The sequence below is a fragment of the Myotis nattereri genome (assembly GCF_964212035.1).
Source record: "Myotis nattereri genome assembly, chromosome: 1".
Taxonomy (NCBI): domain Eukaryota; kingdom Metazoa; phylum Chordata; class Mammalia; order Chiroptera; family Vespertilionidae; genus Myotis; species Myotis nattereri.
The window spans coordinates 95,991,411-96,007,543 of record NC_138075.1 but is presented as its reverse complement, the minus strand read 5'-3'; positions in this window follow the sequence as shown (position 1 = coordinate 96,007,543).

The window sequence follows — 16,133 nt, the reverse complement described above, 5'->3', positions numbered from 1 at the left end:
TCCTTGAAATTCTCACTGTTCTTTGAAGCTCTCATTCAGTGCCTTGAGAATCCTTAAAACTGTTGTTTTAAACTCTTTATTGGGTAGTTTACTTGCCTCCGTTTCATTTAGTTTCTTTTCTGGAGATTTCTTCTGTTCTTTCATTTGTGACATGTTTTATTTTTCTCTGCATTTTGGCTGCATCATTGTGTATGTTTCTATGTATTAGTATTAGCTAGAGCTGCTGTGCCTCCTGGAATTGGTAGAGTGGCCTTATGTAGTAGGTGTCCTGTAGGGACCACTGGTTCAGCCTCCCAAGTCACCTGAGCTGGCCACTCTAGGTACACCCCTGTGTGGACTTTATGCACTGTCCTGTTGTAATTGAGCCTTGATTGCTATTGGCATCACTATGAGGACCTGACTCCCAGGCCAATTAGCTGTGATGACCAGCCGCCACTTCAAGGGAAGAGCTGCTGTACAGGAGATACCCCTATGGAGCAGGCCTTGCTTATGTGGGGCTTTGTTGCTCACCAATTCTGTTGCTTGAGTGTGTTGCTCATGGGTGTGGTAGTTATAATCTGGTGTGGTCTGAAGCTTTCCACTGGGTGCACTGGCTCTGGTGCCTCCTGGGAGGTGCAAAGTCATTCCGTGCCTGTTCCCTGCTTTGGGCCACCTGGCATGAGCTACAGAGCGATCTTCAGATGGCTGCTACTAGTGACGGGCTTACAGGAACCCAGGAGAGTCCAAGCTGGGAAGCTTATCAAGCTGCTGCTGGTGTTGGGCATACTGAGTCCAGCTGCTGCTTCTTTGAGAGATTTTAGAAGTGTCTGAAGCCTGATCCAGGATAAGCCATGCATATGGAAAATACGCTGCAAACATCTTGGTTGGGGCCTCAAATTGGGTGGTGCAGAGTCTCAGGGAATCAGCAGGGTGGGGAAACAGTGTAGGGCAGGTTGATGGAGACTCGGATATGGCACCTGCCTGTCAGCTCTTTGTGGGGAGAGACTCCAGAACTTTTGTCTGGAAGAAAGGTGCTCTGGAGTTCTTGCCCTGATGCCAGATAATTTAGTTCCTCCTCGTCTATCCCTAGATCATTTCAAGCTGATGCCCCGGTGCTGGAGCTCAAAGGGAGTGAGTGAGTCCAGATAAGTCTGTTTGCTGGCCCTTTAATAGGAACTGCCTGGGACTCCAGCTGCCTCTGTCACTCAGTCACAATTCTTATTGGGTTTTACAGCTCAAAATTACAGGGACTTCTCTTCCCAGACATGGAACCCTGGGCTGAAGGTTCTGGTGTGGAGCTGGGACCTCTTGCTCATAACAGGAGGCCTCCTCAGCCAAGATATCCCTCCTGATTAAAAATATGCCACATGTGAGTGTCAGACCAGCCCATTCCACACCTCTTCCCCTCCTCTCAGTCTCCATGTGCTTTCTCCTTTATTCTTTAGTTGTAGGACTTCCATTCAGGCAGATTTCAGGCAGTTCTGAATGATGGTTGTTCTGTATTTTAGTTCCAATTTTGATGTGGTTGTAGGAGGATGCGGGTACCAGCATTTACTTATGTCACCATCCTGTTTCAGGAAGTTTTATATTTCTTCCTTGATCTCATTGGTAACCCATTCATTGTTTAATAACATGCTATTTAGCCTCCACATGCTTTAATCATGTTTTCAAGTGTTTTTACTGTAGTTGATTTCTAGTTTCATGTCATTGTGATCCAAGAAGATGCTTGATATGATTTCAATCTTCTTGAATTTGTAGAAACTTAGTTTTTGTCCTAACATGTGGTCTATCTTTGAGAATGACCTGTTTGCACATGAGAAGAATATATATTCTGTAGCTATAGGATGAAATGTTCTGTAAATGTCAATTAATTCAATCTGATTTAGTGTGCTGTTTAGGATCACTGTTTCCTTGTTGAGCCTATATATCCTTTTACTTACTTCAGCCTATTTAAGTTATCTATCTTTCATAATTAAGCAAGTCATTTATTTCTTTATTCCTCCCTCTTTTCAGCATACATTGAGCCCTCCTGGATACCAGGCACTGTTCTAGGAGCTGGAAACATACCAGTGTGTAAGGCAAATGAATTCCTTATTTTTATGGAGCTTATATTCCAGTGGGAAAAAATTAGAAATTAAACATGTTAAATAAATGAATACTGTAATTTCAGATACTTCCAAGTGCCATGAGGAAGTAAGGCAAGTTTTGATAGACAGTAGTTATTTGGATAAGGTGCTTAGGAGAAAGCTCTCTGAGGAGAGGCCAGAATGATGAGAAGGGGTCAGATACACAAAACTCTTAAGGAAGAGTATTCCATGCCGAGAAACCAGCAAGTATAAAATCTGGAGTCAGGATGAAGCTCAGTATATTTAAGGACAGTAGGAACGCTAGTGTAGAGAAAGCACAATGAGTAAGGAAGAAAGTGATGCAAGATGAGACCAGAGGGGTAGATGGAAGACCTAGAAGGCAATCAAGGAGTTTGGATTTTCTTCAAGTATAATGAAATGACACTAGAGTTTTTGGAACTATATGCGATGATGGATGATAACTAGATTTAGTGTGGTGATCATTTTGCAATACATAGATATCAAATTATGTTGCATACCTGAAACTGATATAATGTTATATCCCAATTTTACACATATTCATTGTTGTGGAAGGAAAAAGAATGATAGTAGAGACAAATAAGAGACTATTGTAGCAGTCCAGATAAGAGATGAAAGTGAGGACTGGACCAGGATGCAAAGTAATTTTAATGGTGAGCTGAGGTTGGATTTGGGATATATTTTAAAAGGAGGAAAACACACACACACACACACACACACACACACACACCAGTATTTAGTGATGGGCTGCTGTGGAAGTGAAAGTGAAAGGATGCACCATATGTTTAGGTTGTGATATAAACAACTAACAGTGCCACTGACTGCGAAAGGAATGACTACAAAAGAAATGGATTTGGGGAAGGGGCTAAGAATTGAGTAAATTTTAGCATTATTAGGGTTGAAATGCCTTTGAAATATCCAAGAGCAAGCATTTTAATACTCTAGACAGGAGTACAGCAAAGATATAAGTGTGGGGATCAGCAACAAATATGTTGTACTCAGAGCCATGGAAGTAGATACAAACAAGGGCTGAGGACAGAGCACTGAGCATGCTAGGACTCTCTACATTTAGAGGCCAAAATGAGGAAGAAAAACAAAAAGTAGTGGTTAATGAGATGAAAACAAGACCAGAAGAGCATGGTGTCCTAGATGCCAAGAAGCAAAAAGGATTCAAGGAGAGATGGTCATGTATATAATAACAACAACAACGATGCTGAGATGAGGACAGGGAACTGGCCATTGAGGTTGGAAAAATGGAGTTTCTAGTGACTTTGTCAGAAGTGGTTTCAGAGGTGCAGGGTGGGGTGGTGGTGAGGACAAAAGCATATGTGGAGTGGACAAAAGAGAAATGACAGACTAGGTCCAGTGATGGCGAACTTATGACACGCATGTCAGAGGTGACATGTGAACTCATTTTTTTGGTTGATTTTTCTTTGTTAAATGGCATTTAAATATATAATAAATATCAAAAATATAAATCTTTGTTTTACTATGGTTGCAAATATCAAAAAATTTCTATATGTGACACGGCACCAGAGTTAAGTTAGGGTTTTCCAAAATGCTGACACGCCGAGCTCAAAAGGTTCGCCATCACTGGACAAGGAGGTAGAAACAATGAGAGTAGCCAAGTTTTTCAAGGAGACATAAAAAGGTGTTTTGCTTAACTGTGGGATTGTGCCAAATGTTGCAAGGACTCTGGAATCCATATGGTCATAAAATTTTGGAAAGAAAATAGAGATTTGTAGAAAATTGAAGACGTTTTTTAAATAGGAAATTTAATTAAGAACAAGCTGCATAAGTTTCCTACTAGTAGGAAGGAAAATATTCAAATAAAATTCCAGAATTCTAACTAGTAGCTACCAGAAACCCAAGGCAAACATCATTTTTTTTTTACCAGAATTTTATTTTATTTATTTATTTTTTTAATTAAATCTTTATTGTTCAGATTATTACATTAGTTACTCTTTTTTCCCACCATAACTCCCCTCCACCCATTTCCCACCCCACCCTCCGCCCTCACTCCCCACCCACTGTCCTCATCCATAGGTGCACAATTATTGTCCAATCTCTTCCCTCACCCCACACCCCTTTCCCTCCGCCCCCAAGAATAGTCCATTCCCTTTCTATGTCCCTGATTCTATTACAATCACCAGTTCATACTGTTCATCAGATTATTTATTCCCTTGATTTTTAGATTCACTTATTAATAGATGTGTATTTGTTGTTCATAATTTGTATCTTTACCTTTTTCTTCTTCTTCCTCTTCTTAAAGGATACCTTTCAGCATTTCATATAATACTGGTTTGGTGGTGATGAACTCCTTTAGCTTTTTCTTATCTGTGAAGCTCTTTATCTGGCCTTCACTTCTGAATGATAGCTTTGCTGGATAAAGTAGTCTTAGTTGTAGGTTCTTGGTATTCATCACTTTGAATATTTCTTGCCTCTCCCTTCTGGCCTGCAAAGTTTCTGTTGAGAGATCAGCTGACAGTCGAATGGGTACTCCCTTGTAGGTAACTGATTTTCTTTCTCTTGCTGCTTTTAGGATTCTCTTTTTGTCTTTGCTCTTGGCATTTTAATTATGATGTGTCTTGGTGTGGTCCTCTTTGGATTCCTTTTGTTTGGGGTTCTCTGCGCTTCCTGGACTTGTAAGTCTATTTCTTTCACCAGGTAGGGGAAGTTTTCTGTCATTATTTCTTCAAATAGGTTTTCAATATCTTGCCCTCTCTCTTCTTCTGGCACCCCTATAATTCTGATGTTGGTATGCTTGAAGCTATCCCAGAGGCTCCTTACACTATCTTCATATTTTTGGATTCTTTTTTCATTTTGCTTTTCCGGTTGGGTGTTTTTTGTTTCTTCGTATTTCAAAGCTTTGACTTGATTCTTGCGATCCTCTGGTCTGTTGTTGGGAGTCTGTATAATGTTCTTTATTTCAGTCAGTGTATGCTTAATTTCTAGTTGGTCCTTTATCACAACATCGAGGGTCTCATTAGATTTCTTGAGGATCTCACTACATTTATCGGCGGTCTCACCAGTCTTTTCGAGGGCCTTATTAAGTTTATCAGTGGCTTCTAGACAGTTCTTCAAAGACCTTAAAAGTGTGGTTTTGAACTCTATATCCAGCAGTTTGCTTTCCTCCAATTCTGTCGTTTGTGTCCTGTTTCTTTGTCTCGGCATTTTTTATGCTTTGCTGTGTCGATAGAGTTCCTTTCTGTGCTAAGTGTCCCAATTGCCTGAGGTAGACACTCTTGGTGCACCCCCTTGTGGGCTTTGTGCACAATCTTGTTGTAATTAAGCCTTGATTGTTGTAGTTATCACTGTGAGGAATTGACCTCCAGGCCAATTGGCTGTGAGAATCAGCTGTGTCTGCAGTGGGAGAACTTCTGTGCTGGAGACACCCCTCTGGGGCTAGACTTGCTTCAATGGGGCTTTGGTGCTCACTGAGTCTTCCCCCTGAGTGTGTCTTTTATGGTTCCACAGAGCTGCAAACTGGATGGTCCCACTCTGACCTCTGGGCTTCCTGGCTCCTGGATCTCTAGGGAGGTGCTAATCTAGCCTTTGCCTGAGGCTATCCAGCAAAAGTCTCCCTGCAGGGCTTGGGCGGGGCAGGTCCCACAGGATCAACAGGGCGGAGTTAGCAATTATGGCTGCTCTCAGTCTTGCCCTCAGAGGCTCTGCTTTTCAGTGTCCCAGTAATTGCTGCAAGCCCCACGAAGAGAAAGCTGCCCTAGGGTTCTGAGCGATGCCAGACAGTCCCGCTTCTCCCGTATGAGTCTGGGTCCCTAGAGACTTGCCCGGAGCTGGAGCTCAGAGTCTGAGACTCCCTCCCGATTGAAAACAACAACCACGCCCTCAGCCGCCAGCCCGCTCCGCATGCACTCAGCACCTTAGTATTTTACTTCAGCACTGCGCCTCCTCTGAGTCTCGGTATGTTTTACTCTTTCCTCCTAGTTGTAGAACTTCCACTCAGCCAGCCTTCCTGTGGTTCTGGATGATGTCCGTTCTGTCTTTTAGTTGTATTTTTGAAGTGGTTTTTCGAGGCAGAAAACTCTGGTGTTTACCTATGCCGCCATCTTGGTTTCCTCCAAACAAACATCATTCTTAATGATAAATTAGAAATACTAAAATAAGGATCAAATCAAACCGGTTTGGCTCAGTGGATAGAGCGTCGGCCTGCGGACTGAAAGGTTCCAGGTTCGATTCCGGTCAGGGGCATGTACCTGGGTTGCGGGCACATCCCCAGTGGGAGATGTGCGGGAGGCAGCTGATCGATGTTTCTCTCTCATCGATGTTTCTAACTCTCTATCTCTCTCCCTTCCTCTCTGTAAAAAATCAATAAAATATATTTAAAAAAAAAAAAAAAAGAATGCCACATAACACTACTGATATTCCATATTTTTCTAGAGTCCTAATCAATGCAGTAGATGCAAAAATGAAACGAGATGTAACTTTTGGAAGGAAGAGAGACTTCCAATATTTATATGCTTTAAAACCAGTGGTGTGATGATAAATGTGAAACCAGTTTTTCTGAGTATAGTTCCCCACATGAATATTGGCTGATAGCTTGGTCATATTAATGAATCAGAGAAAAGTGAAATAACTTGTCCTAACTATAGTTGTTGGTGCATGATGTGAACTACTTTTTGATTAAATTAAAAAGATATATATATATATATATATATATATATATATATATATATATATATATATATATATTTCAGAGAGGAGGGGAGAGGAAGAGAGAGATAGAAACATCAATGATGAGAATGAATTATTGATTGGCTGCCTCCTGCATGCCCCTCACTGAGAATCAAGCCCACAACCCAGGCATGTGCCCTTGACTGGAATTGAACCCAGGACCCTCTGTCTGCAGGCCAACACTCTGTCTACTGAGCCAAACCAGCTAGGGCACACTATTATAAAAAAATTTCATTGTACAGAAACATTAGAAATACATCACTTTAAAGCATAGTCAGGTAAAATAAATATAACAAAATGAGTTTTGAGCATTTATTATCTTTGTTTTTAATATAATATATTTAATTTAAACTTCTATAATTTAATTTTTAAAAATAGCTATGTTTAATAATCAGCCCTCAAAATTCCTGAAAACTTAACAACTGACTCTCATGAGTTAGCATAAGCCTAATCTAGCATATCATATAATTGTGTATCTAGAAAGGCAAAGAGAATCAAGTAAAACAAACAAACAAAAACAAAACACACACAAAAAAAATAACTAACAGAACCAAAGAAGATTCAGTTAAGTTGGTTGGATCTAAGATCAACATAATTTTAAAATATAGAACAGAAGCCATTGATTTACAATGGCAACAAGAACAATAAAAAATTAAGGAAAAGCCTAATGCATAATGAGCAAGGCATGCATTAAGAGATGTGTAAAACTTTACTGATTCACATTTTAAAAGACATGAATAAATGAAGAGTTATAATTTGTTCCTGTATAGACATATTTAATATTGCAAAGGTGTTGGTTCTTTCTCAAAGTATACTCAATAAACATTGGCAAGCTGATTCTGAAGTTTATTGGAAAAGAATGCCCACAAATGAATTTTTGAAAAAGTTTGGTCTCGTGTATACTAGTATAGAAATATCCTATGAAACACTGGTAAATAAAGTAGTGAGATTCTGGTGCAGGAATAATCCTATCTAATAAAGAGGAAATATGCTAATTGACCCTCATGCCACTGCAAAGATGGTGGTGCCCACAGCCAATAAGGAGGGAATATGCTAATTGATTGCTTCGAAGTGGTTTGGGTCAGTCAGGCAGGCAGGCAGGCAAGCGGTTGGGAGCCAGCAGTCCCAAAGGGTCCCAGATTAGAGAGGGTGAAGGCTGGGCTGACGGACACACCCCCCCGCCACAGTGCATGAATTTCGTGCACCTGGCCTCTAGTCAAATATATTGATGAGACAGAAGAAAGAGTTTAAAATGTTTCATTTGTAACAAAAGTATAGTACATGAGAAAGGAGGCAATTCACATCAGCGGGGGGGTGGGGTGGGGGGAGAGTGGTACAATTTAACTATCCTATGATTTAATAAAAAGCTTAAAAAATTCCCATGTCACATCAGACAAAAAAGAATAATTCCAGGTGCCTTAAAGAGGTAAACATTGAAATATGTGACTTTAGAGAAACACAGGAAGTTATTTTTGTAATCTTGGCATGGTGAAAGACTTCCTTACCAAGACATAAAACCCAGAAGGGATAAAGGAAGCAATGGACAGATACTTAAAAACTTAACATTTTTGTACAGAAAAAAAAAAAAACCTCCATAATTCAAGTTAAAAAATAAGTTACAGACTGAGAAGAAATAGTTGCTACAAATGTATTAGTCAAAGGACATGAACTAACAACATGTCAAGAGTTCCTATAAATTAATAAAAAAAAGATAACCTTACTAAAAGTAGCATCTAAGCCATCTCTGTCCAACAGAAATATCATGTGAGCTATCTACATAATTTTAAAAATTTCAGTAGCCATATTAAAATTATTTAAAACAGCATATCTATAATATTATTATTTGAACATGTAATCAATATGACAATATTAATGAGATGTCTTACTCCTTTTTCTTAGACTGTCTTTGAAATCACTTGTTTTAGCTAACATTATCTCAATTCAGGGTAGCCACATTTCAAGTGTCCCATAGCCACATTTGGCTAATGACTGTCATATTGGACAGCACAGATCTATCTAAGCAATTCACAAAAGAAATATCAATGGCCAATACACTAAATGTGCTCTACCTCATTAATATTAAGGAATACTAGTACAAATAAAAGAAACAGGAAGATACTACTTTTCACCCATCACATTGACAAACATTGAAAAAAAATTACTGGAAACTAATCGTAGATACAGAGAAGTTTATTATAGAATTATTTGTATAGGAAAAGGGAATGAAGGAAAAGAAGAAAAAAGGAGGGGAGAAGAAACAGCTCAGGTAGCTGATTGAGTTCAGGTTAGAGTGCATTCATGGAATAGAAGCTATGCAGTGATTAAAAAGAATTATTTGAACTATAGTTGCTAACATGGAAATTGCTCTAAGAATAATAAAAAGAAAAAAAATTTGTGGAAAATGTGATATGATATATATATATATATATATAATATTTTATATATATATAATATTTTAGGTTTGTTTGTATGTATACATATGTTTCTAAATGCATTGAGAATTACCTGAAAGGATAAAACTGAAGGATTAACTGTTCTCTGGTAGGAGTGTGGTGGAGAGGCTTGTTGATAAGAGGCAGTGAGAGCTTCATTGTACAATGTGTAAACTTCTGCTTTAAGCACATTAGATTTTTTTAAAAATATTTTTTTATTATTTACTAGAGGCCCAATGCATGAAGATTCGTGCAAGAATAGGCCTTCCTTCCCCTGGCTGCTTGCACTGGCTTCCCTCCGGCACCTGGGACCTGGGCCTTTGCTCCAGGTCAGAGCCACCTTCCACCTTCGCTCTGGCCCTGCCGCCTTCCTGTAGCTCCCTCCACCCGCCGCATTGACCCCCATAGTAAGTGTCCTGCCCTGCCCCACCCCAGCCGCCACCATCTTTGTCGCATCAATTTGCATATTCCCTCCTTATTGGCTGTGGGCACCACCAGCTTTGTCATGAAGTGATGGTCAATTTGCATATGCCATCTTTATTAGATAGGATTTCAGAGAGGAAGGAAGAGGGAGAGAGAGAGAAAAATATCAATGATGAGAGAGAATCATTGATTGGTTGCTTCCTGCATGCCCCCTACTGGGAATCAAGCCAACAACTCGGGCATGTGCCCTTGACCGGAATGGAACTGGGACCCTTCAGTCCACAGGCTGACGCTCTATCCACTGTGCCAAACTGTCTAGGGCAGCATGTTAAATTTGAAATTGGGAAAAGGTTTCTTTTTGTGCATGAAGACTCAAGAAGTCAAAGTTCTTCCCATGGAGCTAGTTCTCTCACTTGTCCTAGTTCTTACAAATGTGCTGAGGCCATCCCAGGGAGAGAGAGCTTACTAGTAGGATGTATGTTTTTATAGTGCTGCAAATATTGGGGAATCAGTAGTTACTTTTGACAATTACAATTGGAACATCTCAACATTGAAAGTATTTCACTCCATCCACATGTTCTATCATTAACAATCTTTTCTGAATGTGGATGTAGTGCAAGTCCCCATGGTAGGCACTGGAAGAATATCAAGATAGGATTCAGAGTCCTGATTTAAGAGGTCTCATCCCATTCTGAGTATCATAATATGGAACAGGGACGTAAGCTACTTTGGTTTTCCTAACAGCGGAGTGGTGTTAGAATCCTCATATTTCAATAGTATGAATTGTTTAAAAAGGTCAGGTTTAGTTGGCATGGACTTTTTGCCCTTCATCCTTCCCCATTTCATTAAGCCTGGAATAGATATGTGACCTCCAAGTAGAGGACAGAAGCCACAGCTAAGGATAGCATTGAAACTCTCCAAATTGCACCAGATGACCTTTAATGAACAAATGCTCAGTTCACTAGAACTCATGCAGGAGGGAGAACGCCACCTTGGCGGGGTATTAGCTGTGATTCTTGATAAATAAGCTATTGTTTTAAGGCAGCCATTTTCTTGAGTAAGCAGACAGGTGCTTCAGCTACACTGTGTGCAGAGATTTCCTGAAGCAGCAGTGAAGTTACTTACTGGTTCAAGTGTCCTCCTGGGCAAAGTTTTCTAGAACCAACAACTAAGCCAGGCTTAGTTAGGCACCTCCACACTCAGTGTTGGTTCTCAATTTCCCTGTTTTTTAACAAACAGTTAACAGGGGTGGTCCCAGTTCTTAGCCCTAATAGCTACACTGTGGATGTAGAGCAAGCATGTCAAACTCAAAGGCTAACACGGGCCAAATAAACAAGGTTAAGTTTATGTGGGTCGCAAAAAACACACAAAAGCTTCAATTTTCATAGAAACGTAGGTTTATTTCAATAGAGACATGCTGAATACAAAAGGCTGAAATAAATGAGTAATAGTTAACATAAAATAATAGAACATTTTAATAAAAATTAATACTTTTTCTTGAATGTTAACTTATCAGACACTGAATAACTGCACAAATTAATAAGCGTAATGCAAATAAACCTATTTTTCTTGTTCTCCAAAAGCGAAATATTTCCTGTTGCGCACACCAAACAAGTCAGCACAAGACTAATGATGCGGTAATCAGCTGCTAAAATATTCTCTGCTAGTATTATGTGCCTGCACGTGAGGCACATAAGGGAAATGAATGCAACACGATTATAGTAATCAGTCATTAGCGAAAGTTGTAGTTCATTATAATAATTATATATAACAGGATATTATATAAATTAAATTATGAAATTTTGATTAAAACGTTTCTTACATACGGTTATATTGGCTGGGCCACAAAAATATTCATTGTGGGCCTCATGTGGCCTGCAGGCCGCGAGTTTGACATGCTTGATGTAGATGGTCGCAGTTCCAATGGCGAATGGCAGTCTAGAAAAACCTGGCTCTATTAAAGCCTGACAGCTCAGCAAGTTCTATACTGCCCACTTCCAGATTTTTCATGATGTGAGAAACTATTCATTTAAGCCAATGTAATTAGGTGTGTGTTACAGGCAGCAACATTAAATTTCTAATCAATATACCTGGAGGGAGATGGATTATCATGTGTTAAAGGAGGGCCAAACTCTTAATGGATTTTTCTGAAAAGAGAAGTAAACATAGGCCAAGGGTGAAGGGCCTTCTAGGCCATGCTAAGAAGATTGGGTTTTACATGGAGTGCGGATGGGGAGAATTTGTCAAAAAATGACATGACCAGAAGTGTGTTTTAGAAAACTCTGGTGGTGTTTTGTAGAATAGTTTAAGGCAACAATTTTCGACCAGTGTGTGGTGGCACACAATGTGCCACAAGAATTTTTAAAACATGCAATACCTGACTATTTAGTCAGAGGCACTGACCTCTTTCCCTTAGATTATCAAATAAAAAAAATGAAAACAGCCAACACAATGATAGCCATTTGATGTGAATGGATCAAAATCATACCTATTTTTAATCAGATCAGCCAAAAATAAAATATATATTTTTACGTGCCACAGAATTTTAGTAACTAGTTTATGTGTGCCATGAGATGAAAAAGGTTAAAAATTGCTGAATTAGAGCGAAGCAAACTTGGAGTCAAAGAGGCTGCTGCCACAACCTAAAATAAATGTTAAGGTTCTGAGCTGTGGTGAGGCTGTAAAGATTGATTAATTCACTCCTCCATTCCATAAGTGTAGGTTGAATGCCTATTGTTTGCCAGGCACTGTGCTAAGCATTGGAGATTCAATGGTAAGTTGCTAAAACAGTCCCTGTAAGCTGAGGATCTACCACATATCTAGGTCCTACTATATGCCAAATGATTTGTTTTCTTTTTTTCAAAAACAACTTTATTCATGACACATTAAAAAATAAACTCCCACCCCTTGGAAATGAGCTAAAAAAAAAAAAAAAAAAAAAAAAGCAAAGAAACTAAGATGGCGGCATAGGTAAACACCGGAAAATTGCTACCTCCCACAACAACTTCAAAAATACAATGAAAAGACAAAACGGACATCATCAAGAACTACAGGAAGGCTGGCTGAGTGTAAATTCTACAACTAGAAGAAAAGAGAAAAGCACACTGAGACTCAGAGGAGCTGCGGAAGTAAAGTGCAGAGGTACAGAGGCTTGAGCGCGCACGTGGAAAGGGGCTGGTACCTGAGGATGCGGCTGTCTTTTTGAATCAGGAGGGAGTCACAAGCTCCCGACTGCTCTGAACTCCGGTTCCGGGAAGTCTCTGGGAACCCAGGACTCATACGATGAGAAACTGAACTGTCTGGCAACAGGCAGAACTCTGAACTTGAGGGCGGCTTTCCCTCAGAGGTGCTTTCAGCAATTATCGGGACACTGAGACGCGCAGCCTCTTAAGGCAGGGCTGAGGATCAGCCATAGCTGCTTGCTCCGCCCTATGATTCCCTGAGACCCTGCCCCACCCAGGTTGCCGCAGAGGCTTTTGCATATGAATGCCCTGGCCCTTTGCAACCTGAAAATTACCTAACAAATTGCAGCTGGGCCAGACAGACCCAGAACTTCCAAGAGAAGGCCCAAGGCCCCACAGCAGCTTGCATTGCTTCACAGCTGGGCCTCATCGGGGCACCTCCAAACTCCAAAAAAGGAAGGGCAATCTGCAGTTCTCTTCGTAGCTCCTGCGGGGTAACCTCAGGCAGAGGCTAAATTAGCACCTCCTTAGATCCAAGAGCCAGTGTACCCAGTGGTCAGAGTGGGACCATCCAGATTACAACTCCTCAGACCCATAAGGGACACACTCAGGGTGCAGACTCAGTGAGCACCAAAGCCCCACTGAAGCAAGTCTTGCCCCAGAAGGGTGTCTCCAGCACAGAAGTTCTCCCACTGCAGACACAGCTGATTCTCACTGCCAATTGTCCTGGAGGTCAATTCCTCCCAGTGATCCTACAACAATCAAGGCATAACTACAACAAGACTGTGCACAAAGCCCACAAGGGGGTGCACCAAGAGTGTCCACCTCAGGTAACTGGGGAGGCTGAGCCACTGGGCCCTATAGGACACCTAGCACACAAAACCACTCTATCAACACAAGGAAGCATAAAAAATGTGGAGACAAAGAAACAGGTCACAAATGACAGAAATAGAGGAAAGCAAACGACTGGATATAGAGTTCAAAACCACGTTTATCAGGTTTTTCAAGAATTTTATGGAAACCGCCGATAAATTTAATGAATCCCTCAATGAGTATAGTGAGACCCTGGAGGATATGAAAAAAGACCAACTGGAAATTAAGCATACACTGACTGAAATAAAGAATATTAAACAGAGATCCAACAGCAGACAAGAGGATCCCAAGAATCAAGTCAAAGATTTGAAATACGAAGAAACAAAAATTACCCAACCGAAGAAGCAAAAAGAAAAAAGATTCCAAAAATATGAAGATAGTGTAAGGAGCCTCTGGGACAACTTCAAGCGTACCAACATCCGAATTATAGGGGTACCAGAAGAAGAGAGAGGGCAAGATATTGAAAACCTATTTGAAGAAATAATGACAGAAAACTTCCCCTACCTGGTGAAAGAAATAGACTTACAAGTCCAGGAAGCGCAGAGAACCCCAAACAAAAGGAATCCAAAGAGGACCACACCAAGACACATCATAATTAAAATGCCAAGAGCAAAAGACAAAGAGAGAATCTTAAAAGCAGCAAGAGAAAGACAGTCAGTTACCTACAAGGGAGTACCCATACGACTGTCAGCTGATTTCTCAACAGAAACCATGCAGGCCAGAAGAGAGTGGCAAGAAATATTCAAAGTGATGAATAGCAAGAACCTACAACCAAGGTTACTTTATCCAGCAAAGCTATCATTCAGAATAGAAGGTCAGATAAAGAGCTTCACAGATAAGAAAAAGCTAAAGGAGTTCATCACCACCAAACCAGCATTATACGAAATGCTGAAAGGTATTCTTTAAGAAGAGGAAGAAGAAAAAGGAACTCTTACCATTTGCCACAGCATGGATGGAACTGGAGAGCGGATAAATACCACATGATCTCACTCATTTGTGGAATATAATGAACAACATAAACTGATGAACAAGGACTGATCCAGAGACGGAGAGGCATTGATTGGACTGTTGGGCCTTGGAGGGAAGGTAGGGGAGGGTGGGGGTAAGGGGGAAAGATCAACCAAAGGACTTATATGCAAGCATATAGGCCTAACCAATGGCCACGGACAACGGGGGTGGGGGGAGGGGGTAAGGGCATGAGCGGGGGGGGGGGAGGTAGGGAGCAACGTGGGGATAAGGACACACATGTAATATCTTAATCAATAAAAAATATATTTTTTTTAAAAAAGCAAAATCCACCTTTCACTTTCCTGTGCCCACTTTCTCCCATTCCCTCCAAATAAAAGGGAGAAAAGGCAAAGGAAACTAAACACAAAACAAAAAAACAATTTCCCCAAAACAAAGTAGTGCATTTCTCTAGGGGGAAGAGGAATTTACACTGGAGCTGTTGGGAGCAGAATGGAGATCTTCCAGCTACAGAAATCTGCAAAGACACTCAAAACAGAAGAAGAAACAAAAGGAAATAAAGTAAAGGAGGAGCAGGGAGCCAGAAAAAAGGGGTGGAGTGGGTGAATGGTGGACCTGGCCGGACAGGAGCAGGCAGGAGGGTACTGAGAAAGTGGGAGAAGGTGGAGGGAAGGTAACAAGAAAAACAGTTTGGTGTCCTTCCAGTGCCCTGGATACATTTTAATAAAAAACAAACAAAAAAACCCTCCTACCAATCATGCCCACACACCCTTGAGCAGCCCCCAATGGTGTGAGGTACAGGGAGATAGGGGCAGCAGTTTGCACAGCTGAGTGAGTCCATGGGAATCCCCAGAGTGAAGGAGAAGCATCCTGCCCCACACCCTGGGCCTTTCCCTACTCTCCAAAGCAGGGCCCCCTCAGCAGTTATGGGAATCTCCCCCTTTCCACAGTGTGTGTGTGTGTGTGTGTGTGTGTGTGTGTGTGTGTGTGTAAAACCCTAATATGCAAATAGACTGAATGGCGGAACAACCAAACAACCGGTCACAATGATGTGCGCTGACCACCAACCACCAGAGGGCTCACACGGAATATGGCGGGCATCAGCAGCAGGGAGCAGAGCGTGAAACCTGATGGGCGTAGGCCGCAGCAGGATGGTAGAGCAGGTAAGTGGGGATGCCAGACCAAGGCGGGGTGCTGGTCGCTGTCATCATAGTGAGCCTCTGGTGGTTACTGAAAATTCTTTGCTCCAGTGTGCCATGGCCCCCTTGGTGCTTGCACCTGCTGCCAGCCCCACTCACACCCACTGCTGGCACCCGGCGCCGGCCCCAATTGCTCCCCGATTGCTTGATACCATCAGCGGGTGCAAGTGGCGGCTGCCAGCCCTGGTCGCCCCTCAGGGCTTTTCCACCTCCCCCTGCTCCTGAGGGGAGATTGGGGCCAGCAGCCATCTCTCTCGCACCTGCTGCTGGCAATGGCCT